Genomic DNA, 24813 nt, shown 5'->3' with positions numbered 1-24813 from the left:
TATGCGCGAGGCAACATATTCCAGGGTATTTTCCAACGTGGAAATGAAATATTAAGGATTCCCTTTTAATGACAAAAAAATAGCAGAAACGTCGACAAATAACAAAATGAATTAAAGTGTATAGGAAGGCTTATAAGAGCAAGCACTAATTAGATCCAAGAATACAGCGCCTCAACGGGAGGTGGGGCGAGGGTGGGGGTGGGTTCGTTAGAAAGCCTGAAGAAAGGGGCGTCGATCGCCCCCCCCCCACCCTTTCTAGTTATAAAAATCACATTTAAGTCATAAGAATCAGAAATTCTGTTTCCTTCAACCAAAACACATTTGGTTGTTCATTTTCTGGTTAATGTAACTAGAAATTTTGTTTCTACGTATTACACAAAGATGAACCAATAGGTGAGTCGACGCTCGGTCATTGAGGATGAACACTTTTATGTGCATGGAGAAAAAGTTTAGCTGGAAGGGCAAATTGTTTGTTAATATAGTCCACAACGAAAATTTGTTATATAGAAAAATTTGCTGTTGCGGCAAAACATTGTTCCGACAGCGATCAAATACAGTTGGCATAACCAAAAATTAATATTCTTAATAAATCTTTCTGCTGTGTAAACAAATCGTTTTGCTGTCGCTATATTAACAATTTGCTGTCACAGCAAAATTGTTTTCTCCATGTAACGGCGCCTCGTATTGAAATAACCCAAATTGCGAAATATGACCGCGATAAGAAAAATGCCGTTTGTATGTCTGATACAATAACGGAATGTATTCGGGCAAAACGAATTTAGAAAAAATGGCATCTCTCCGTTCGGAAGAATGAGACTCTCGCCTCTCTGATCATCCACGCTGCGACTCTACTCGACAACATTCAGGGGTAAATGTTTTGCTGGTCCAGCTGGAATTCTAAACGTCACAGTTAAATGTATCGTTATTTTCTGTATCTGCTGGAAAACTATCTGGTGGTGTGCATAATTTGCAGCGTTAGCATTCTAGCAATAAGTGCCGGAAAATTCCGTTACTAATTTTGACCCAGAAGTGTGACAATTAGTTCAAATAAGAATTTGAACGAACAGTTCAGACAAAAATTCTGTCTCTCTCACCCACATTGATTAGACACAACACATAGATGACATTGAAGTATTCGCCAGTCATTTATCCATCTCAGCTAATTTACAATATTTAGATAACCCTCGCTATGGACTGCAAGACCGTTTTTTCCTTTTAGTGAAACGTCCGAGGCTCGTATCCGGCCAGGTATCGAAGATTGAGGATTGCGAGGGTTAGAGATTCGAATTTGACGAACCAATTAATTTCAATCCCGACTCGCCTCGTCCCAATCAGTTGAGCTGTAATCCCCCAATCTTCGATACCCAGTTCGATACGGGTTCGAAGCTGCAACTTCGCGGTCACGATCGAAATCTCCCGGCAGATTGACCGGTCGACATTGCGGTACCCGCGGGGTCCTTATCAGACCCGCGCACCAGACCACCGCCGGAGTAAAACGCGCCCCACCCGTGCGCTCGCGTGTGACTTCACGCATATAGTGCCGCACACTCGACATACGCACGTAGAACGTGCACATGTGAGCCGTCGTGCGCTCTCTCGCGGTCGCGCGATCACTCGCTCGCTCACTCGCTCGCCCGAGTAGATTCGAGATTTCAGCCGCAGTCGCAGACGCTCGGTGCCCACGACCAGATCGGGGCCCCGGCGCGAGAAAGGTCCCTCGTTGCAGAACGCCGCTTCGTCGATCGCGCTCGAGATCGATCGCGCACCGGCTCGCCGAAGTGTCTCCTCCGCTTTCCATTCCGACGAGGAGCGCGCGCACGTGTCAGCGCCTGGCCGAGGACGCGCTATCGTTATCCTCTGATCGATCGATCGGTCGGCAGGTCGGTCGGTCGATCGATCCGTAGACCCACGCGATCTAACGCGAATACACCGGGCGCATCCCCGAGCGGACCTCGGGAGTTCCATCTCCGCGAGGGAGGGAGAAGACGAGAGCGGAGCGTGCGGGGAGCTGACGGGGACAAGGGTGAACGGAAATTCGATGTCCGGCTCGTTATCGATCGGTCGATCGACAGCCGACGGGCCGGGAGATGGATGCGGCCGCGAAAGATCGCCGTTGAGATCGCGCGCCGGCATAGATCGATCGGTGCCACGATCGTGATACGTGCTGGTACGTCTGTGTGCGCGAGTCTGATACAGCTGATGATCTAGAACCGATTATACCGGACGATCGTCAGAGAGGGGGGGCGCGAGCGCAAATCGGCCGATTTCCAGGCTCGATGACACCCCCGTGTCGGCGCCTGATGTCCGCGTACGTCGAAGAGAAGTTTCAAAGGGAAGACACTCGGACACTCCTCGACAGGCAGTTACGATGACCGCTGATACGCCGAATTATATCGCATGACGCGCTCGATTGCTGCGAACTTCCGGATAAACGAGCTGAAGTGACGACGAAGATGGGGCGAGCTCAGAGTGCATAAGGGTGAGTGAGTAATCCGTTATTCGCAACAGCCGTTTTAACACAATCGACTCTCTCAGGCGGCGAGTTAGACGCGCGGATCAAGAATGCGCTTGCAAAATTCTATAAAATCGCCCGCTTCTACTCCGTTGTTGTCGGATTCATTTTCCTCCCGGTCTCATCGTTAATGTCGCTGATAAAATTAATTGCAATGACGCGCGCGCGCGCAAGCGCGGTGCTAGGCTCTTTCGCAAGAAAAATGAGAAAGCGCGACAATCGCATAAAAATGCGCGGTTGCAACACGATATTGAATTTTCTTCATGTGGGGTTGACTAATACATTATCTTGCGACACCGATTAATAATACCGATTAATAGTCATCCATGTGAAAGAGACGAATGGTCTAGTCTAAACGAAAGTTCCGAAGTATTTCTTGCCTCGCGTTCCCTGCCTCGAATTGGCTTTCCTCTTCCGTTTACCGTCCCGGCGGCTCGACAATGTTGAAATCCGAGGCGCCTTCGGCCTCACCGTTCTAACCCTTCGCGACAGGCTGCCAGTCCAAGCAAACCCCTGCGATAAAAGCTATCGTAATTCAGTCGAAATACGCACAAGGTAGGACAACGAATTAAACAAGGTTGGGTCAGAGTTCGACCGGAGCTGTTTTCAATTGTTCCGATGCTTCTGCACACGCGCTGGCGAAGCGTAATTGTGATTTCGCTGTGACTTTCGACGTTTCGCATATTTTGCGATATATTTCGTTTGCCTTTAATCGTCTTCTAACTTATCGTGTGAATAGAGAGCGCCTGGTCGATAAAATTGATGGGGAATTATACAAAATCCTGCCACCGGTCGGACTCAACCCACCTTGTTACTCGAGAGTCGGAGAAACGACAAATTAAACTGTTAAGGTATCTTTGGTTACGACTCTTCGAGGCATGTAATCACAGTTGCATAATCGGTAAGGGGAATCGGTAAGGGGGGTGTTTTATGGCGGCGCACCTGTGCGCACAGCGAACATGAAAGAGACACAGTATTTGGGACGAAGGTTCTTCACGACATTTCGCTTCGACAGCGCGAAACTTCTCTCGGATCGCTCGACTCGTTCGAAAAAAAAAACCGCGATCGAAGCGACGCTTGATCGACGATTGCGACGCAGGATCGGTTTTGCCGCACGAACCGGTACCGGTGGATTAAACTGGGCCTCCTTTCAGGAAGAGAACTTCTCATCGATAATGAGTAGACGTGTGTGTGTGTGTGAAACGCGCTTTGCGCCAATATTGCATATCTACTTACTCAACGCGTTATTTAACATCGCGGCGGGGCCGTTCGCGGCATCGCATTCCGTAAAATCGATCGAAACTCTATCCGGATTATTTGCGCTAATCGCGATTCAATGCGCTCCGTTTGTTTCATCGGTCGGTGAGCAGCTTGTGTATATTCATATAATTGTGCAGCCGCAAATCGCTAAAATCCAATAGAAACTATGATATATTTATGGCGTAATATGCGTGCTCGCGACACGAAATATGCGGGAAGTCTCGTCGCTGCGACCACAAACATTTCAGATACACACGATATATCCGTACCTTCACCCGCACGTGTTTCTTTACAGCTGTAAAAAAGAACGAGGGAAGATGATATACGTATAATTACGCGATACACGCATCGTGAAATTAACGTTATTGTATTTGATGGACCGCATCCAGCCGCGTTGGGCTGCTCCGTTTCGCAATTAACCGGGATTCTGACAACGATACGCGAGATAAGACAAGCGATACGTTGCAGTGCGAGTGTGTGTGAGGGAGCCTTACAATGTGATAAATTACAATTTTAAATGGAGTTTATCCATCTGTTTGCGCGCTACCGCGCAGCAAGCGTTGAGAATGAATTCAGGTCGGGGAAACGAAAAGAAAAAGAGGTTTCCTCGCGTATGAGATTTAATTATTGTTTGTCTAAGCAATACGGATATCGTGTTCGGCTAGATATAATACTACATCGACGCGTGCGATTAACGCGAAGTGCAAATTGTAAGCTCTAAAGATCTCTCTCGAAAAGGATACCCTGAACGATATTTCATGATTCAATTGTTATCGTTATTTGCAACTACCATCTCCGCTGTGATTGCGCTCGACAATTGCGCGCAAGCATTCTTTCCTGTATTTATTAGAGGTACCCATAAATAATGTCATTTTTTTCAGATCGAATAAACATCGCCACCTTGTCCGTGGAGGTGATTTATTATCACATAACCTATATATTAATTAAATTTATTGACATTCAGTGCATTCGTTGCGAAATTTTGAAAGGACTAAATGTCAAATAAAATAAGATTTTGTATAAATATCAAAAAGCGACATTATTTATCTGGATACCCCTAATATTTGATGTATGTTTTCGCGGCTCCTCTCGGAGGAAAAGCCGTTGAATCGAAAGAATATCCGACAGCGCGTGTAATTGGGGCGAACCTTCTCGCAAACCATAATTGTTAGAACAACAACACACAACAAGTAGTTTTAATGACATTTGCCGCCGAATCGAGAAGATCAGCTCAGATCACGTTGCTGTTGGAAATATTATAGATTCAACGGCATTTTTTTCCCCCGTGCAGTCGCGCTGCAGATGACGAAACAACAACGTGCGAGAGATCCCGCTTGTGCTTTCGCGGCGGGGACAAGAGTCGCGCCGTGGAAGAAGTGAAGCACAAAATATTCAGCAATCCGCGAGTGGACTGAGGAGGACGGACTCGGCAGAAAGTTGGATTGCGGCATAGCAGCAGCCTTGGACTCGTTGTACTTAGGGAGCCGAAGAAGTTTGTATTAGCTGTTCCTCGCCGTGACTCGGCGACTCGCGAACTCAAAAGAATTCTAATGCGCGATATCCGCGCCGTGAAAACATTAACCTTCGCGACTGTCGCCGCGCGAGTGCCCGCGCGGGTCGCTTTTTGCCCGAGCAACCTCGGGCATCAAGTACACATGAACGTACACGCGTATCGATTGCGCTCGGCGGCCGGGAAAGCAAACTCGCGGCGCGGTGTCGCGGCGAAGTGTCGCGGCAAGGTGTGTGCTCGATGAGAAACGATGAGTCGGACGGAAATTAAGAAGCAAACAGAGAATCGCGGAGATAAGCGCCCCCCCTCCCCCTCCCCCTGTCTAATTACATATGCAACCTTCAACAAGTGAAAGCAGTGCGACCGTCGGCGCTCGCGACCCGAGCTCTACCAAGTGCGGCGCAACGCGTCGGGCTGAGAAAACGACCAGGCAGACACGGGATTACCGACCGATTTATTTATAAACTCGCGCCTCAAAAAGCTTCGCGCCGTGGATTTTTATTGCGATCAATTATACGACCGAAGGGAGATATCCCCTTTCGGCGGGCGCATATGCCGAACACGTGTGAAAGCCCGGCAGCTCCAATTCGCGATTACGATCTTGCGCGAGGGCACTTCGGCACAGGAATTTTCCGCGCAGAAAATTCATCGGGTTCTAATTGGGATTTCCCGGCCGGTCTCTCGGGATAATTGTAGATCCCAGTTGAGAAATCTGTCGCAGATTCTCTCTGGTGGGAGATGTGATCTTTCAATGTACGATTCTAAGTGGGAAACGGATTCTACTTGGTCATTCCTGATATTTTTTCCAAAAGATTTGCCCCGCTTCCCATTTTGTGTTACGATTGAACAAACTGTACGAAACACCCCGGACAATATGATGTCTGAAATCGGGATATAAGAGGTCATGAGAGATATTTTACTTAGAACATCTTTAAGACGGCTTAAAGACGTCTTATGTTTCGATTTTAGACCTTATGTTGGCTGGGACATTAACCCATATTTTGATTCTCTTTTATTGATAAAGGTGTCTTAAATTGGCTTCTCAGGCCCCAATCGGGTCGTTTCTAAACCGCTTTTAGAAACATTTTTCTCAGTAAAAGTGAGCTGAGAATCTGAACTTTTAAGTATTTACAAGCACACACACGAATGCTATGCGTGCGTTATTATGCATAATAACATGAAAAATGTAACCTCGTTTATTTAGCCCTCAGTCTGATATTCGATCAAACCGTCATTCGATTCTGACGACGACAGTCGCACGCCGCAGCGCATAACCGATCAGCATCGCGGAATAGAGACTTCACTCCATATTTGGCATGAGAATGGAATTTCTAATTGGTATGAGTAGTGAGATAACCTATTTTAGAACATCTTTTGGTATTCTGACCGGAATCTATACTGAGCATGGGAAAATCTGAGAAAATATTGTAAGCAATATTCCCCATTTTTTTCCCACTCGATTTTGTACCTAATTTTGGTATCGGACTGAAATACCCACCAAATTGGTTACAAATATATATGCCTTAAGGTCATTTATTTAATTAATATCTTAAAATTAATTAATTAATATCTTAAGGTCGTTTCAGAGAAAATGAGCTTCAAAAATGTTGGAACCTGACAGATTATTTCATCCGTCGGGATTGAAACTTTTGGAGCCTATTTTTTTTTTTTGGAACAATAAATGACCGCAGCTTAAGACATATATATTTATAATCAGATTGTGGCGATTGTAGAGTTTAATTTGATACTAAAATTAGGTAATCGAGCGGAGGAAAATGAGGAACATGTTAACAAACTCTTTCTTTATGCGGGTTATCGTCGCTCGTGCGATTAGCCGCTCGCGATTTAGCCGCGCCTCCTTCGAAGTATCTAACATTTTATTGTGCAAATTATCGCGATATGACATTTCGACCGGCGCTGGTATTCCCAACCGCGTATTTAACGTTAAATACGGCTCTGCGCGTTCGCACGATCTGCATGACAAATTGACTTTACTATAGTCATTACAGGTCACTGCGTAGTCATTGCGGTTCGACGTAAAGATTGCGTTCCTGTCGGGGTAACGTGAGAATCGGACACCGCGTGCCGACATTTCCGACCGTCGCAATCAGTAATTTATGCGGCGGCGCAAGGAGAAAAAAGCACGTATTGAAAAAGATGCATTTGTTGCACCTGATTCGCTCCAGAAATCACTGAGCTACTTTCGATCGCCGTATCGAAGCGAGCGGGTTCGTTTGCCCGCGTGCGGTGAATGTCGAGGAGCGCGAGCTCCGCGCGTTGTAACAGCTGATTCGCCACGTGGTTCGCGCCGCCGCTGCCGTCTCACGTTACATAAATTCGACGATGGCACAAGTGCGTCCACCTCTCGAAACACATTCCTCTTAAAAGGTAAACAATTTTGGAAAGTAAGCAAATACCGTTGTCGCCGGTATCGCAGAGCAACGAACTCAACGGCAAGTTCAGAACAGTATCAGCGCACGAAAGCTTCATTCCGCCGGTGATCCATCATCGTCGGCTGACGTTTCGCGTGATCGCACGGGATGCAGCTTCACCGGGATGCGCCTTCCACCAGGCGAAATTGCGCACTGTTACGCGTACAGACATATAGGATAAATTGAGCATTGCCATTGGAAAGCTGAAGCCAAGATCGAAGAACAGAGATATATTAACGTTGGTGCTTTCTCTGTCATGTAGGGGAGTCAGAAAAGTGAGAGTGGACATAGTGAGGGGAAGAGAGAAATAATGTGTATTTGATTGCGTGAGAAGGCATATAAATAATACATCAGTACGTGCATTCGTAGTTATTAATTCATAACACTTGTAATCATGCGTCGCTTCTTCTCTTTCCTTTTCCCCGCCAACTAAACAATTAGACAAGGAAAGCATCATTGTCTCTATTGTCCTCTCTTACACTGAGAAAAAGAAATTGAAATTTTGCGAAGTAAATGTTCCGCCTGACATTTTCTTCGATATTTATTGGTTAGAAAAACATTTTACCGTGATGATGAAAGATATATTCTTCTGAAATATATTTATGTTTCCTTATTAATTGGTTCGTTTGCTAGGAATACAATTTTATTTCGCCGTATTTAAATGAATGTTTATTTATTTCTGTGAAATAAACTTGTCTAGATAATATATTATGTAGTTTCTAGAAGAGATTCCTGATCCTTGGATATATTATCCTCTCTCTTTATCATATGTGATGACACAATTCTTCTTTCGGTAGCTCGCGTCGCAGCAAATTCTGTTCGATTCGACACACGTGAACGACGGCTCATTCATCTCAATCAATATATCCAATTTATTCAATACGTCTTAACATCGCGCGTATCCATTATTAAACATTGCTGCACTTAAATATACGGCAATTTGCGACATTTCCAATCCGGAAAAATCGTATTTAGGAGTGACTCTCCAAACTAATTGATGGGCTTTCGTTCGCATTTGGCGATAGATCTTCATACATGAGTTTAATTGTGTCTTGAACGAGAGGAAGGCTTCACAAAATTCGCGAAATTCACTTTTGACTTTACTTCCATCTATACGTTATATATTTATGCTATTATTTTATATCATTAAAAATATTTTATGTTATTAAAAATAACATTCTAACTCCCAGCTTTTGGCAGAAAACTCTTAAGAAGTTACTTTATTAGAAATGTAAAAAAATCAATATTTTGACTCTCACAAAGGTCCTGATAAACTTGACCACGTATTCTTCTAGCCCTAGTTATTTCCAAAATGTTATATCATGCGTGCAAGTATCCGTATACATTGAAACTTGCGCACGTAACAGCACGTGAACGAGGGATCGCGTATGAATGCGCGTTCGCGGATTATCATTAATGCATTCGTATAAATTAGCGATAAGGAATAAAATATTCAGCTTTAATCTTTGGCTCTCACGCTACGTCACGCTATTATTCTTCCACGTGTGTTTTCCACGTGTGAATTCAACAGAGCTCGTTAAAGAACGTCCAACGATATACTGTACGCGCATTATGTCGCGCGCACCGATATTTTTCATGAAACTCGACTATTAATATTCGAATATTCTTGGCTATTCGAACGCGCGTTTTTGATAGTTTGCGACATAAAAAGCGCAAAGATCTGACTTTCCTTGCGTTACATAAAAGTTGTGCTGATATTTAGGTCATGGTATCGATGCTTACCTAATTATAGTTAATTAACGAACGAGTCGCCACCGCGTCCTTGATGAGAACCTTTACACGTTGACGTGCATGTCATTTCGAAAAATTATATCACTTCTTACTAAATTATAGAGATCACAGGCTCGCCTCGCTTTGTTTAATCCTTGACACGTGATTGATAATTTTGAAGAAAATTATAGTTATTTTCGACGTCAAACATGCCCTTTTTTATCTCTAAAATAAAAATAATGAAGGGAAGCATTTTTTAAACAAACGTTACTATAGTATCAACGATAATAACTTTATTTGCATGTTGCTACTACTATAAAATATGTTTGGCGTCAAAAATAACTATAATTTTATATCGGTGTGCTTTAACGATGCAAGCGCAAAAGAAATTGAATATAAGATATCGCAATATCGCAATATAAGTTTAATAATTTTGTCGTGGGCGACGATGTAATAAATAAAATGTTGCACCGGTTTATTCATTGACTTGTAAAATTTATGTCTGTTTCCAGTAACGCTGATTAATATTCGATATTTTGTGTACATGCGCTCTTGTTCCATGCGACTGAGAACAAAATTTCTGATATTTGTAATTACACAGAAAAAAAGTGCTAGATTCAAGTAAACAATTATTCCAATACTCCTTACCAAATTTTGAATTGGATCAAGTAATATTTATTTGATCCAATAAAAATATTTTACAAGTAAATTATTCAAGTGAAATATTTTGATTACTTGATCCAAGTAAGATTTACGTGATTTAAGTAAAAATTTGCTAAGGAGTATTAAAGTAATTATTTACTAATCTAGCACTTTTTTCTATATATATTCACATAAATAGAAATAGAATTATAATCAAAAGAAACATTTTTCTAGTGTTATTATAATGTCAATAATAATAACAGTTTACATGCATGCTACTACTATCGTTTTGTCAGTTAAAACCGAAAGAAGACAAGTAGAAAAAAATAATCTTAAGTCGATGATAAATATTTTAATATATGAGCAAGAATATTGTAATATTCTTAGAAAATCTTTAGTCTTGAACTGAGTGCGAGCAATACTTGCATTAATACAAATTCAATTAAATTCTAAGAACATTATAATATTCTTGCTTATGAATGAGAACATATATGTTCGATATAAAGCTAGTTTTTATCTATGCATAATTGAGGCCGGTAATGACTTTAATGGGATTTTTCACAGTATACATTTCACTAATAAATTTGTTGAAATAATTTATTAATAGAGATAATATTAATATCTGATGGCACTAAACCAACCATGCTTAGCTCCTTTTAAAGACCTATCGTTATATCATTTCTATACTACTAGGTTATTTACTAATAACCTCACGTCGTCATAGTCCGCTGAATGTTATGAGAAAAAAATACAATCTCGTCTGAGCCTCAATAGTGGGAGAGACGTGGATAATGTCGAGAGATATTATGTATACGTGCTCGGCTTCCTTCACTTGCTTCTTTTAAGTAGGATTTCTTACGTCGCTCGTTACGATTATACGTCATTACGGAAATTACCCCTACTCCGCGCACACGCGCGCACTTAATGCACCAGGATGTATCTTATTATTCGCGCTGGCGGGATTTCGTCGATAGCGTTTACCCGTGCATACGATCGTTCAATTATACGCGTTCTAATCGCCATTAATAACAGGCCTCATACGGCATTAAGAGTACCGCAGCGTTGCAATTATCCGTCGGATTCGCGCCGCCACGAATTAGGACGCTGGCCGCATCGATCGCAGCTTATCCTTATTTTCGCGCTCCTCGCCCGCTAACATAAAGCAGAAAACGCGAATTAATACTTAATCACTCTTCTGAATACCGTTCTTATCGACGACGTTAATTCCCTCGAAGCTCGCTCGCTCGTGCGCGGATCACGACGAGTCCTTCAGCCGCAACTAAGTGCAGGACTGACGGGACTGAGACTGAGTCAGGCTTCGGCGAGAGTTGCTATTCGCGGGCTCATTAAGACCGGCTTATTAGTCATAGCCTTCAGATCGATCATCTCGCCGATGTTCGCAGGTGCTAAGTGAGAGAATCGCAGCTCCGCGGGCGCGAAGCCGCCGCGCTCTCGAACCGGCCATTTGGAGTCGCCCGTTGCTTTTCACCGCATTTATCACCCGTATCATGCACGCACTTTCACACTCGCGAGAGCGCGATCGTGCAGCACGCGCACACGATAATACCACCACCGTCGCCGGCGACGCAACACGCGGATACACCCGGCCGCCAACGGCAGCCGGAATAAAAGGAGATCAGAGGCCTCGTTGTAATCATAACACACGTGAGCGTGAATGCGCGCGCGCGGGTGACCGTCCTTATGCCAGTTACCCACATTTTCAACCAGGAACAAGGCTTATAATAGTATCACAGGCCACCGCCAATCAGAATACCTGCCGGCCTGTACTTTCGAGTTATTGAAGCAGATCATTTCGTAGATTATACTTACTGACTGACCTTAGGCGCGCGCGCGCGAACGTAACAAGGCTCCGTCTGTCCCGGCTTTATCATTATTTTAATTACTCCCTTCCGAACGCGATCGCTCCCACAGATAGGCGACCGGGAGCCGCCGAGGCGTACGCGAGCGCGATACGCGCGGTTTGTGCGTGAAAATCATGAAAAAGTCCCGGCGAATAGAGACGTTCGTTTCGTTGGTGACGTATCTATACGGAAGTTTCAGCTGGCCGGAGCTGTCGGAGGGCTCACACGCTCGATTATACTTCCGATGAGAATATCTCGGGTGCGATAAGTGGAGAAAGTGATTGACGATTTAATTAGAAAGTAATTAGAATTTCGAATTATCACGAGAGTAAGCACGAGAAGCCGCGTTATCGTCCGTTTGCACGTCGCGAACACGTAGTCGCGCGTCACTTCGTTCGCCGCGCATAAATAGGTGTTAGCGCAACGCTGCGACGCGAACCGCCGCCACGTGGAAAGCGCAAAGTGGATCGGCGCGGAGCGCCTCGACCGGGGCGAACGCGCCACCAGGTGTCTACCAGGAAATCGCAAATCAGATCACAGATTGCAGATCTTTTTCATTAATCACTCGAGGGCAACGAGGGATAACGCTGAAACCGACGCGACGCTCGAGCTGCGCGCGCGCGAGAACGCATTGTGCTTTCCACGCGGCCGCGACAGGCCAAAGTCGAGATAATGAAATATTAATGAAACGATAAAGTCATGCTCGTAGCGGTCATATTTAACGGTAAGAGCGAACACGATGCCGATACGACGCGGGCACAATGAAGACGGGTCTGAAAATGTTTTCGGTGAAGTTTCTGCAGCCGAGGTCCGGTCCATTCACTTTAAAACGGTCCACCGACGTCATCGTGTTCTCCTGTCGATACGCCGCGTCATTGTACGCGGCCGGTTACGGGGACAAAAGTCAGGTATAAATCGGGGACTGTCTCTCTCTCTCTCGTTCGATCGCAACGCATTGTCTGCGAATCACATCGCGATCGTACAATACTGGGTGGCACAGTAATCGTGTTAACCACCCGGGAAAAAATGATTGTAAATGATTATATATAATCATATAAAATTATATATGAATTTTGTCCATATATGTAGTTACATATATGATCACACATGTCTGTACAAAAAAAATGATGTTATGTTATTTAATTAAATGTCGATATCATGCGCTGTCAGAAGCACAAGTAGTCAAAAACATTTACTTCGATTGTATTTGCATATAATTTGTAAACAATAGTATTTTTTTCGTTTGTGGACGTATACGATGATATATAATCATATATGGGCAAATTTCACATACGATCTTTATTCCCGGGCGGGAAGCCTGATTCCTCTTGAAAAAATAAATCGAGAATGTGGAATAAGAGTTTCTCATACGAGACTTCGCTTTCGAGAAAATCGAAAAGTTTAGCTTTAAAAGATTTAAATACGAGTGCTTGACCTAATTAGAATATCGTTGAACGAATTCCCGATTATTTGTATGCAATGTACTTGATATGCCCGTAATATGATATCATGATCTGTTGCCTTACTATCTTCCGGTTCCAACTATCAGTTTCTATCAACTTGTCACGATGACAAGATATACTATCAAGAATATGCTTTTGCATTGGGAGCGTAAAGTGATACTGATAGGAAATCAATATATATTTTGTACAACATCATGGGCGTAGTCCAGAGAAAGAGGGCAGAAGAGCGCTCACCGACCCCTACATTTCGGCAAGGAGGGAGGGGGAGAAATAATTGAATTATGGAAATTATAAAAGTAAAGAAATGTAATTGATACATTACAATCCATATTCTACAGAAAAATCACGGTGTATGTTCTGTAATTAGAAACTAATGACAAAATATTAATAATGTTTTATGTGAAAAAAATCGACCAATCACGAAACCGAAACAATTCGGATTTTCCAGAAGAAGAACTGTATCGAGTCATGCGAAATTGGATCTTCTCGGGAAACGAATTGCGCAAGTGTCTCTTTGTTACAACTCGCTCCGTTATTACTCGATCTTCATTAATGTCATGTGTCGCAAACGGCGTATCGGACCGTTCTTTCGTTCGGGAGCAACGGCTGCAGAATTTCGATCTAAGCGAAATCCTCAGACTTGCCTCATCGGGGGACACTTGCCGATTCATGCCCGAACGCTCTGCGCCGTCAGCGAGTGCGGTTGGGCGAATCGAGACCGCGTCGTCGCGAAGTTGTTTCTCGAGGTTAATGCTTGAGAGACATTTCCGTCGTCGAGCTTCGTCGCAGTCGTGATATTGAAGAAACGGCCTGTGTAATAATTGCGACGCTGGCAGTACAATGGACCCAGGAGCATAACGAAGTTGTAATTAAGCGCAAAGAGGCTATGAAGAGACCGGAGACATCGAGATATTTTTTTTTCGGGCATGCTGTCGGATATGCCCAGATATTCTGGATAAATTTGTAATGAATTAAATAATTAAGTAATTAATTTTGATCGCTCGACTTCGACGGACTATTTATAACTGACTTCTAATTGGGTACTTCGACGAATGAAAGGCATATCATTTACGAAATGGTCTCATATTGCGTTTCTCGATAGGAACGTGATGATTCGATCGATCCGAGCGAGCGGCTTTCTACGTCGCCGGGTTCCCGCGTCAATTTCTTCGGATTTCATGTCGCAATCAGAACCGCCGCGTCGCTCGCGAAGACGCATTCCGCCGGTTGCAGTAAAGCATTGCAACGCGAAGATGCACTCGCCGCTTCTGGCGTAAATGTCACGGGGAAACTCTACGCGAGGTATATTCCTTGGACGCGCGCGGTATAAGATCGTGATATTCTCTTCGGCCGAGATAATAATAGACGAAGAAAATTCTCGGAGGAGCATTTGCAATCAGCCATAGAGTGTAATCAGCCTCGCACGAGACGATATATTACCTAATAGGGCATTGAAACGAGCGGCATGTAAAGTACACAGAGGAAAAGGCTTCTTTAGATTTAGTATTTCTATTTGTTCGACTAGAACTTGCTTCATAGAAACGACATATACGCAATATTATTTGAGTAAAAATTTTATTGTCTCATTCAAAAAAACTATTATTTAGCAGAAAGAACGTTACTATTTGAAATAGCATCTTTGAACCAAATAAAATATTATTTGGTTACAATAAATATGTAAAATGAAACAAATAATTTCTTTATAAGAAAATTATCTTTTGTCTCAAACAAATTTGTTATTTAAGATAAAGATACATATTCGTCGAAAATCCCAACGATCATACTTATTAATCGGAACAGTTTAGTTTCTTCGGAGCATGCCAGTGATGAAATTTGTTTGGGTGCAATAAAATTTATTAAATGCGTAGACATTTTTTTCTCAGTGCACAATATCATTAGAAAAATCGCAAATATTTAAAGTAAATGGAAGAGAATTAAGAAATAGATGAATAAAAAAATTGAAATCTATGCAGGTTCAAAGGTAAAAGAAGTGTAACTCTATTAAAATCTACTTGCCATATTTAGTTTGCGTAAATATTTGGAAACTTGTTTAATATAAAAATGCCGAATTTTATTTCTCTTGATAGTGTAAGGAAGTATAAAGTTGTATAAAGAATTTCATTGCGAGAAAATATTAATCGACTCGTGGAATGACACGTAGGCGTTAAAAGCTAGATAATACTCTGATCTGTCTGAGAATGAAGAATTATTGCAAAGCGCGATAACATGTGACCTGATAATAACTTATAATCTATAAGCTATAATCAGAACTAACTGAATGTAAGATACAATCTTGTTAGGAAAATCACAAATGTTTAAGACAAATAGAAAAAAATTAATAAGCAAAGGAATTAAAAAATGTATGCAGGCGCAAACATAAAAGATACAAATCTGTTAAAATTTCTTTGCCATATTTAGTTTACATAACTATTTTGGATTCTGTTTAAAATGAAAATGTTGAATCTTATTTTTTGATAACATAGGGAAGTTGTACAAGGGATTTCATTGCGGGAAAATGTAAATCAACTCGTGGAAAGGCGCGCGGGCATTGAGAGGTGGATAATACTCTGAATTGACGGAAAATGAGGCGACAGGCGTTGTCGCAACGCGCAACAACGTGTGAGCTGATGGTATAGCGGCGCAGCTGTAACGTGGCCGATTTGTGTAAGAAATGCCGTCTAAATATACGAATTAATCCAACGATTACAGAACTACGACTGAAATATCGTGTGATTCGCGTTGCATTTAATTCGCTTATACTTTCGGCTTGCGCCGAATAACCGCGAGTGTATTCGTGTTCGATCTGTCGACAGGATCTGATTTGTTGAAATTGCTCGATTATTACGCGCTCGTTGTCCTCTACTCTGGGGGAGAGGGAGGCTTTATACTCGAGGAGCGGTGCACTTTTTTAGCCGAGCGAGCGTATTATACAATTAAACGGGATTATTGCTGAGCCAAGCGCGCCAGTGCAGAGTTCTACCGCGTATAATACGAACGCGAAGACGAGAATCCGCGGGAACGCGATGCTCTTAACGTCCCGTCCCTGTACGTGGCGAGCCGACAACGCGTTTAGCATGCCTATGCAAATGTCAGGAGGGATCTCGCGGATACAAAAGAAAGACTTTTTCGCGCATCCGCCCGTAATAACTACTCCGTCGCGAGAAATAATGAGCCTCGATCGCGCGATTTCGCGAAAAAAAGGAAATCTGATTTAACCCTTTCTCGTCGGACAAAGGAGACGCAGGTCGAATGAAGGAACGTCCCCGGCTGACTCCTCTAGCCGCACGATGTACGTTTCGTGCATGCGAATCTTCTTGGAATGTGAAATGCAAAAGTGAAAAAAGATCTGTGAGCTCGTGCATGTATATGTGTGTGTGTTCGTTCTCCGTTCTGCGTTTCTCATGAATAATTTCGAGGCGATGAAATTTTTCCGCGAGCGACACGTCCACGGAATTCAAAGCGAGACGCGTTGTTCTTCTTTATGCAACTATAATGTGTTTGATATCCACGCTAATGTCCGCAGTGATGGATTGCGACGGTACGAATTGCCGGGGGAACGATACACGCGATCGCGTGTTAAAAACAGAAATCATATTTTTCTTAAGCCGTATTTTCGTCGGAGAGACAGACAGAGAGAGAGAGAGAGAGAGAGAGAGAAAAGAAGGGAGAGAGAGAAGGAGATAGAGAGAGAGAGAGGTACGAGAACTCGGCAAAGTGATTTCTTCGTCGGGCAAATTGGTGAGTCTTGCCCTTGCGTCTCGTATATCTCTTTGTACATTTTTAAAAATAAAACGCTCTTTCACTTTACGCCGGACCGTGCGCCCGACAACGAGATTAATTTACATTCGTGCGTCAGTGTCGAGTGAACGACCTCGATCGCGACGCACACGGAATTGGTTTTGCGCGAAAAGGAAAAAAGAAGGAAAGAGAGGGAGGCTAACGCACTTGCAAAAGTCGGACTGTCGTCGACCGCGTGATTGACCGCATCCGCGAGTCAAACGATCACGTTGCGCAATACGATATCGATGACACGACGACGACGGCGGCGGCGACGGCATATCGACCCCCGACGTACTGAAAATACTGTAGCTCGCGCGAAGCAATTCCCGACCGCACTCGTCGATACGCTGCGTCTTTTGATGAAAATGAAAAAAAAACAAGAAGAAATGAAAGAGACCAGCCGGCATCGGGAGCTCGGGAGCTATTTTCGATGGTGATCGAGATATTGTCCGGCCCGCGTAACATCGCGTTAAGAGCGCGCCGGCAGCGTTCAACCCCGCGCACAGCCGCACGCTATAAACCAGTTTATTACGCATTCACGTTACACGAATGGCTAGTCGCTATCCCGCCGGTGTGTCCAAAACACTCGCTGTCTAGCTTTCCGACTTACATTAGCGCATTATCCGTGTATAATTAACCGCGACACGGGCCGTTATTGTTTTTATCACCGCCGCGCTACGTACGCCCCGGCGGTTGCGCAGGATATAGGTACCTGGAAATGTAAATTTGCGCGAGACCGTGTCGGCGTAATGGAAATAACGCCGATAAGGATTTATTGTGTCCGCCTGCATCCTGGTAATAATTCTTTTTCTGGAAAATCCCGATGATCGGAAACGCGGGCTTTTCGCTCGCAGAAACGCACGGATAACGTCAAGAATCGAAATCGGCGGATTTTGCGTAGCGGCGAAATTATTTCCCGCGATATTTTCGCGTCGCCGACGGTAGCGGGGGAATATTTTATCGATATCGCGCGAGATAACCGACAAGGGGATCGCGCACGTCTGATTGCAACCAAGTCGTGCACAGCAAACGTGGCGAGAGAGAGCTCGTAATCCGGAGAAATATTATATTTACGTTGTCAGATAACGCAGCCAGCCGAGTGCGCGTGGACTGTGTACCCGTGCATTATCATACGTAAACAGTCGTTAAACCGAATTTCGGTTTGCACACGCGCGACTGCATTTTTCAAAGGTTGCGCGCAAAGGTTATCTTGGCGAAAAATGCCACGAGAATCTTTCATTCTTTTCATTTTTTTTTTCGTTCAATTCTGATCTGCAGCGTCTGTAACATAAAACCGTGATAATTTGTTAAAGAGCGAAATTCGCCGAGCTGCACCGAAGGAAGATAGAGCTGCACGCGAGAAACGAGAATTAATTATATAAGACGGAGAAAATAGTACGACAAGCGTATCTCTCAGCAATCGCGACAAGTGCACGCTTGATTTGAACGGCAACGTTGGAAAGCCGTGTTATCTTCTAGTGTCTTGTAACGAGCATTCAGTCAGTGACCCATAACAATTAACGTCATGAGTAGGGGGCCTTCACGGCACGAAGGGGAAAGCCGATTAACGGAAATGGAGTAAACTTGTGTGATCCGGTAGGGTAAGCCACCCGCCTTTTCTTGTCCTTCCGGATTTTTCTAACAAATATGTTTTGCCCTTCTTACATCTCACGTATTGGTTTTTAACACGTACAAGGAAAAAGGTTTCTGTGGATTTAGTATGTGTGTTTATTTCACTTGGGTTTGTTTGATACAAACGATATAATTTAATATCAAATATCAATTTATTTGAGCAGAAATGTTGTTACTTCACTATAGTAAACTACATTGTTTGACAGAAGAAAACAATATTATTTAGAGGAAATCATATTTTTTTCAATAAAAAAATCTACTTTATTGTATATTAAATATTGCTGTACTGAAAAACAGATAAGTTTTTTAAATATTTTTTTACATAGAATTACTTCTTTCTAATAATTTATTGCTTGCGACAACTATTGTAATATGTTTGGATGAAAATACAAAAGAAATATATTATTTGGCGTAAAGATATTGTTTGAGAGATCAAACAATCCTGTTTATTAAATTAAATATTTGTTTGTTTGCTCCATGCCAAAATACAAATTTGGTTTCAATTAAAGAATTTTCTTATATCCAAAGAAATCTTATCTGTGTATAACGTCTATACATATGCTAGATAAATTTTTATATATTTGAGTAATCGAGATCGGAGATAGCAGATTCGAGGTCGGTAAAAATCAAGATTGCTGAAAACGATACGAAGACCGGCAGTGAAATCAGATTGTTTGATCGAGCAAAAATGAACGATTGACGACGAACACGTGAAATCACGAACGATTACTCTTAATCATCGCGATGATCTTTGCACACGAAGCAGATTATTAACGTCAAGTAAAATTCTCAGATATCTAGTCACGTTCGTGCGTAAATGATAGTGTTTAACATATCTTACGACGCTGCCGTTTTGGCCGCTTATCGAAACATTGTGTAGATAAAAGAAAACAGCTCAACCGAGCCGAAGAATTCGAGTGCACGTGCGTATAGTCAACATAATGATGAAGCATTGCGGTCTTCCATTTTCCACGCATACATGATGTACACGTTATGAATATAATATAAATTTTTTCTTAGAATATATTTATCAGATACAAGAAAGAATTACATCAATTAATCGAATGCAAAGGTAAATTGAACGTAGAATTCGCAAGTTATGACGTAAGAAAAAAGGTAGAATTTTAAAATTATAAATGGCGCAATAAAACAGAGAAGGATAGGTCATGGCAACGCGCAGCCGGTCGGTCTTTCATGCCGCGCACGAAGCAATAAAATTAGAAAAGATATCTTCGAGGCTAAATAAATCTAAATAAATTGAAGTAAACAGTCTCCTAAATATATATATTGAGTATGAAAAATTATATTAAAAATTGAATTTATGCGGAGAAAATATTGTAGTAAAAATTATCAATCAGTAAATTTTGCAATGCTGCGTTAGATCGGAATTGCGACTAAAATTATATTAATTTTACATAATAATTAATTATTATGTGTTGTAATCTTTAGTGTATAATATAAATATGATATATCATTAAAGATTATAACATACATCATAATAATCAGTAATAATTCCAGTATGGTCTAGAGAACAAAATTTTGTAGTAATTTTTACTACAATATTTTCTACGTGTATACGGTTAAATTTTCATGAAAAATTTGCGAATTGTGGTGCGTTCAATGTTACAGCTAAACTGTAATAACTTGCCACCAGTGAATTTCTCGTGTGTCGCGTGTGTCCAAGTAGATCGTTAGTAAATAGAAGAAACTTCTAAATTGCGATCAACGATGTATCTGCACTAAGGATTAACGACGCCTGACAATCCCTTTAAAAGTGTCCAACAAGCTAAACATACGTCCTCGTTTAATTTATATACTCGAATTTTGGACAATTAGATTGCGTTTTATTTGTAATACAAATACACTGAGAGAAAAGAATCTAAAAAATTAAAGTAGTAATAACGTATATTTACTTAAATCTAAAATCTTTTATTTAAAAACAAAGAATAAACAATTGCTTTCAAAGCTACAGGTTTAATACAATATATATTTTCTGTTTGAAAAATTTCTTCTCAGAGAAAATATATATATTGGAATAAGTAAACACGTTATTAGCGCCCAATAAATATTCTTGATTTTTTAAATACTTTTTCTTGCAATGTACATGCACGCAATACGTAGGAATTTTTTAGAATATCTTGAAGGAGGCTTGAAAGAGGAAGATTTTTATTTTTATTATTTCTTTCATTCGTTTTCCCATTGTTCGAACTAGTGTGTCCGAAGTGTACACGATTCACATGGAATCAGACAGTTTTAATTATATATCGCTTATTGCGCTTTCTATTAACCGAATAACTGCGGCTGCGGCAAATTGAAAGCACGAGAGTAAAGCGAGGAGGGTCTTGATTTATTTAGCAAAGATTGCGTCGTTCCGTCCGTCCGTGCTTCACAACCGGCGAAATACGAATGTATCTCTCTCTCTCTCTCTCTCTACCTCGGTATTTTACTTGAAAATATTGTTTCTGTCTTAAAACGGCATAGAGAACTGGTTCGGCTAACGAGCCGTAGACACATCCACTCCGGCGCACCTGCATGGTGCCGGTAGCTTTCCCATGACAACGGGGAGCGCAAAATTAAATTCTGATCCCAAGTCTCTCGAGCGATCGATCGCGTCCGACGATCTACACTTCTACGTTTAACTGCGATCGAAATTTTCCGCCGTCGCCGTTCGCCGCCGGCGGGGTTAGTTAGTCCGTTTAGTTGGACTCCACCTCAATTAGATCCGAAGCGGTGTGTCTTGTGTGACCATTCGACTCGCTCCGTGGTTTCCTGCCGGTCTAATGGGACAACGCAACGTGCCCCTTTCAAGTTACGATCGCGAGGCTACTTAAATAATTCTTCTCCATTGGCTTCTGCGCGCCGCTGCGTATATCAAGCCGCGCTCGCGACAAGCGAATCGCACCCGGCTGTACGCTCAATTATTATCCTCCGGCCGTAGGATTTCTTCACGTCTCCCGGCGATTCTCACCGCAAACAGTGGCGATGCGCGCAAGAAGCTGAAACAAGCGGACCTTCCCACTTCCCAATCGAATCCTCGTGCCTCCAGGCTGTGCCTTGCGTGTCCCGTCGATCCCTCGAGGAAAAGGTACTCGAGGAAAGTCCTCGCGGGGGCTCTCTTGTTTCTTTTTCTCTTCCTCTCTCTCTTTCTCTCGCATAGTTTACGTAATATAACCTCTCAGTCGCAATTCGGCCCACCTTTCTCGCTCGCAATGACAGAAGTGGCGTCTGTCTCGCCACTGTAACAGGCGTCTCTTGAACGACGACGACGACGACGACGTGAACACACGCCGCTACACACTCCGCTAGACACACGCAAAGTGCAACGCATATAAGTGGGCGGATGTTTAGCATAGGGAAATACTATCCGACGCGTAGATATCCTCGTAATCAGGAAATTATTCAGCAGGCATACCGGTAACACCAGTTTTCCATTTCGATCGACGAATCGCGGCTTCTCGCGCATCCCATTAGAGATTTCGCAATTACGATGCGCGATGTTCAAATTAAATCGTTTTTTTTCTTCCTTCACCTTCGCGTCGCAGATGTACGATGCACAAAAAGTTTGCAATATTTTTCTCCGACGAATCTCGCGATGAATCTCATATGTCCAGTAGGAAATGTGTCTCATCAAAATTATCAGAAAATAAGTCCTCCTGTTGGACACGGGAAACGTTCCGAAACTTATAAAAAAAGTGTTGCAATCTTTTCGTGAAACACAGAAAAAATTAGTCTTAAATCAAGAATAGATATTCTTACATATATATAAGCAAGAATGTTATAATCTTCTTAGAAGATTTTTAGTCTTGATTCGATTGAATTTGTATTGATGCAAGTATTACTTGAATTCAATTCAAGACTAAAAATAAAATGAATTGAATTCAAATAATAAATTCCATCAATACAAATTCATTCAAATCAAGACTAAAAATCTTCTAAGAATATTATAACATTCTTGTTTATATATGAGAATATCTACCTTGATTTAAAACTAATTTTTACCGTGTGACAATATTATATATTGTGTGTATCGCAATGTCTTACTTGAAAATGTTTCATTTATCGTCAAATAAATTAATAAGTTCGAAAATCACATTTATCGACTTAATATCGTTTGCTTAAGAGATCCGTGTGTAGGACATTATCCTTCAAGTGCATCTCATAAACGCTCGCATATGCGTATTGCACAATGTTATTTATCATGCGATGCACCAGCATTCGGATGCAAAAGAACGCGGCGGTTTACGATCCCGAACTGACGTTAAGTTTCACGTTACTTTCTATTTTGCACTCGGTAAACGTCTGTCACTGCGAAAGCGTCCGTCACTTCGCGGAATCTTATGTATCGGCGTGAAATGAACAATCGCCGTGCCTCAGAGGAGGAATTACGTTTACGAAATCTATTGATTAATACATTATGTAAAGTTTGTCTAAAGCCGAGGGTAAGAATCAAAGACGCGTTGAGCGCGTCATTAACGTCGCGTCGATAAAGAATGTTCGTGAAGTCCTAATCGACTTGACAAGCAAGTCTTGTGTGTTTGAAAGCAACGGCGAAAGTGAAGCCTGTTTTTTTCCGTTTTACTAATTTGGAAACTAAACTTTTCTCTGGTATCTCGTTTGCTGTTACTTCTCTTTCATTCAAGTTCACTAGTTGATAGTGCGAGAACATTAATACGCACGTTTGTTTTTTCTAGCTAGTTCTGCAAGAATTTTTAACGGGAAAAAGGGAGATGTCAGTGAATATTTGTAGGAAACAGATTATTATTATTATTATTTACATGTTATTATATTTTATTGCTTAAAAACATTAAATCATATTATTATTAAATTAAAACATTTATTAAGAAAAGGTGGTATTATGACTTTTGTAGGTATTATAATCCCCCTTAACATCTCCGTTATTAGGTGACGAATTATAACAATTATTTATGTAATTATTTATTTAGTAGCCCGACGTTACGTTCTAATAATACCATTGCTGAGTCTCACCGGTTTTGAAAGAACGGCGTCTTTGGTGTAACCATCGACAGACAAACCTTAAGCAATGTACGGAACAATCGGGAGACACCGGCGTTCCCCGGCGCTTTTGTCGTAATCTCATGAATATGTATGCTTCACTTTCGTTCGCGGCTGGTAACTTCGAATCTAGGTAAATGGGGCGATCTTTCTTCGGAGATAAACTTCGGATAGAAACGGCCCTCCTATATTACCGCGTGAGTTACCGTGGATCGGCACGTCTCTTGTCGGGGTGGTGTGGCTTCGCCGACGTCAGCGTGGATTCGCTCCGGCGGTCGTCACCACCGACGAAAGCGAAATCGCCTATCGCCTTGCGGAAACGGCGCGGAGGAAAGTTGACGATACGAGCCTCGCGTTCGCCGCACATTGCCAGCTGATAGCGGGACGAAAGTACACGCGCTAAATAACTCGCCCTCGCTGTGACTCAGCTTCGCTTCGTTTGTGTGTGTGTGTGCGCGTTGACCCAGAGACGTTTAGTCACAAAGAATGCGGTTTGTGAAAAAATCGTGCGGCCTATTAAGCCGCCGGTGATAAATCGTGGGCTATTAGACCGCACATTACGCGCGCGTCTACCGTTCCGAAACGCGCTCTGTTCTATTTCGAGAGGGAAAGCTAAAGAGTACCGGGCTACCCGCCTGGTCGCCAACGACAAAACGACTTTTTTCACTGGCGACCTTTTTTCTATGAAAACGACGTATCGCAAAAAGAGATGTTTCAGTTGAAAAAAAAGTTCTCACCGGATGTCTCATCGGCGGAACAAGTTTGTTTTCTTTTCGCGCGAGAATAGAAAAAAGATCGCACTCGGTTCGCGGCGCGTAATTATAAAGCTCGACGCCGATTGTGCGGCCCGAAATATTCTTACAGGCCGGTAAAGGCCATCGGTGCAAGTAAGACACGAGCGTGCGAGGAATGTCAAAGTTTACCGCGATTGAGCGGTCCGGCGAAGTGCTGCGAAGTGAGGCGAGAAACGGGGGGG

General features: G+C 42.5%; 1 protein-coding gene across 1 annotated transcript in view; it reads left to right on the top strand.

The window, feature by feature from the left end:
* Window positions 1-1662: 1662 nt before the first annotated feature.
* LOC106747889 (torso-like protein) overlaps window positions 1663-24813 on the top strand; it is a gene marked incomplete at its 3' end in the record, with an annotated part of 28626 nt that continues 5475 nt past the window's right edge. The window contains exon 1 of the mRNA XM_014625887.1: window positions 1663-2479. The remainder of the gene's footprint in view (window positions 2480-24813) is intronic.

Source organism: Dinoponera quadriceps, unplaced genomic scaffold, assembly GCF_001313825.1.
Source record: "Dinoponera quadriceps isolate SergipeBrazil2010 unplaced genomic scaffold, ASM131382v1 scaffold2551, whole genome shotgun sequence".
NCBI lineage: Eukaryota > Metazoa > Arthropoda > Insecta > Hymenoptera > Formicidae > Dinoponera > Dinoponera quadriceps.
Note: the sequence above shows the minus strand (reverse complement) of the source record. Positions and strands in the feature narration are given on the sequence as shown.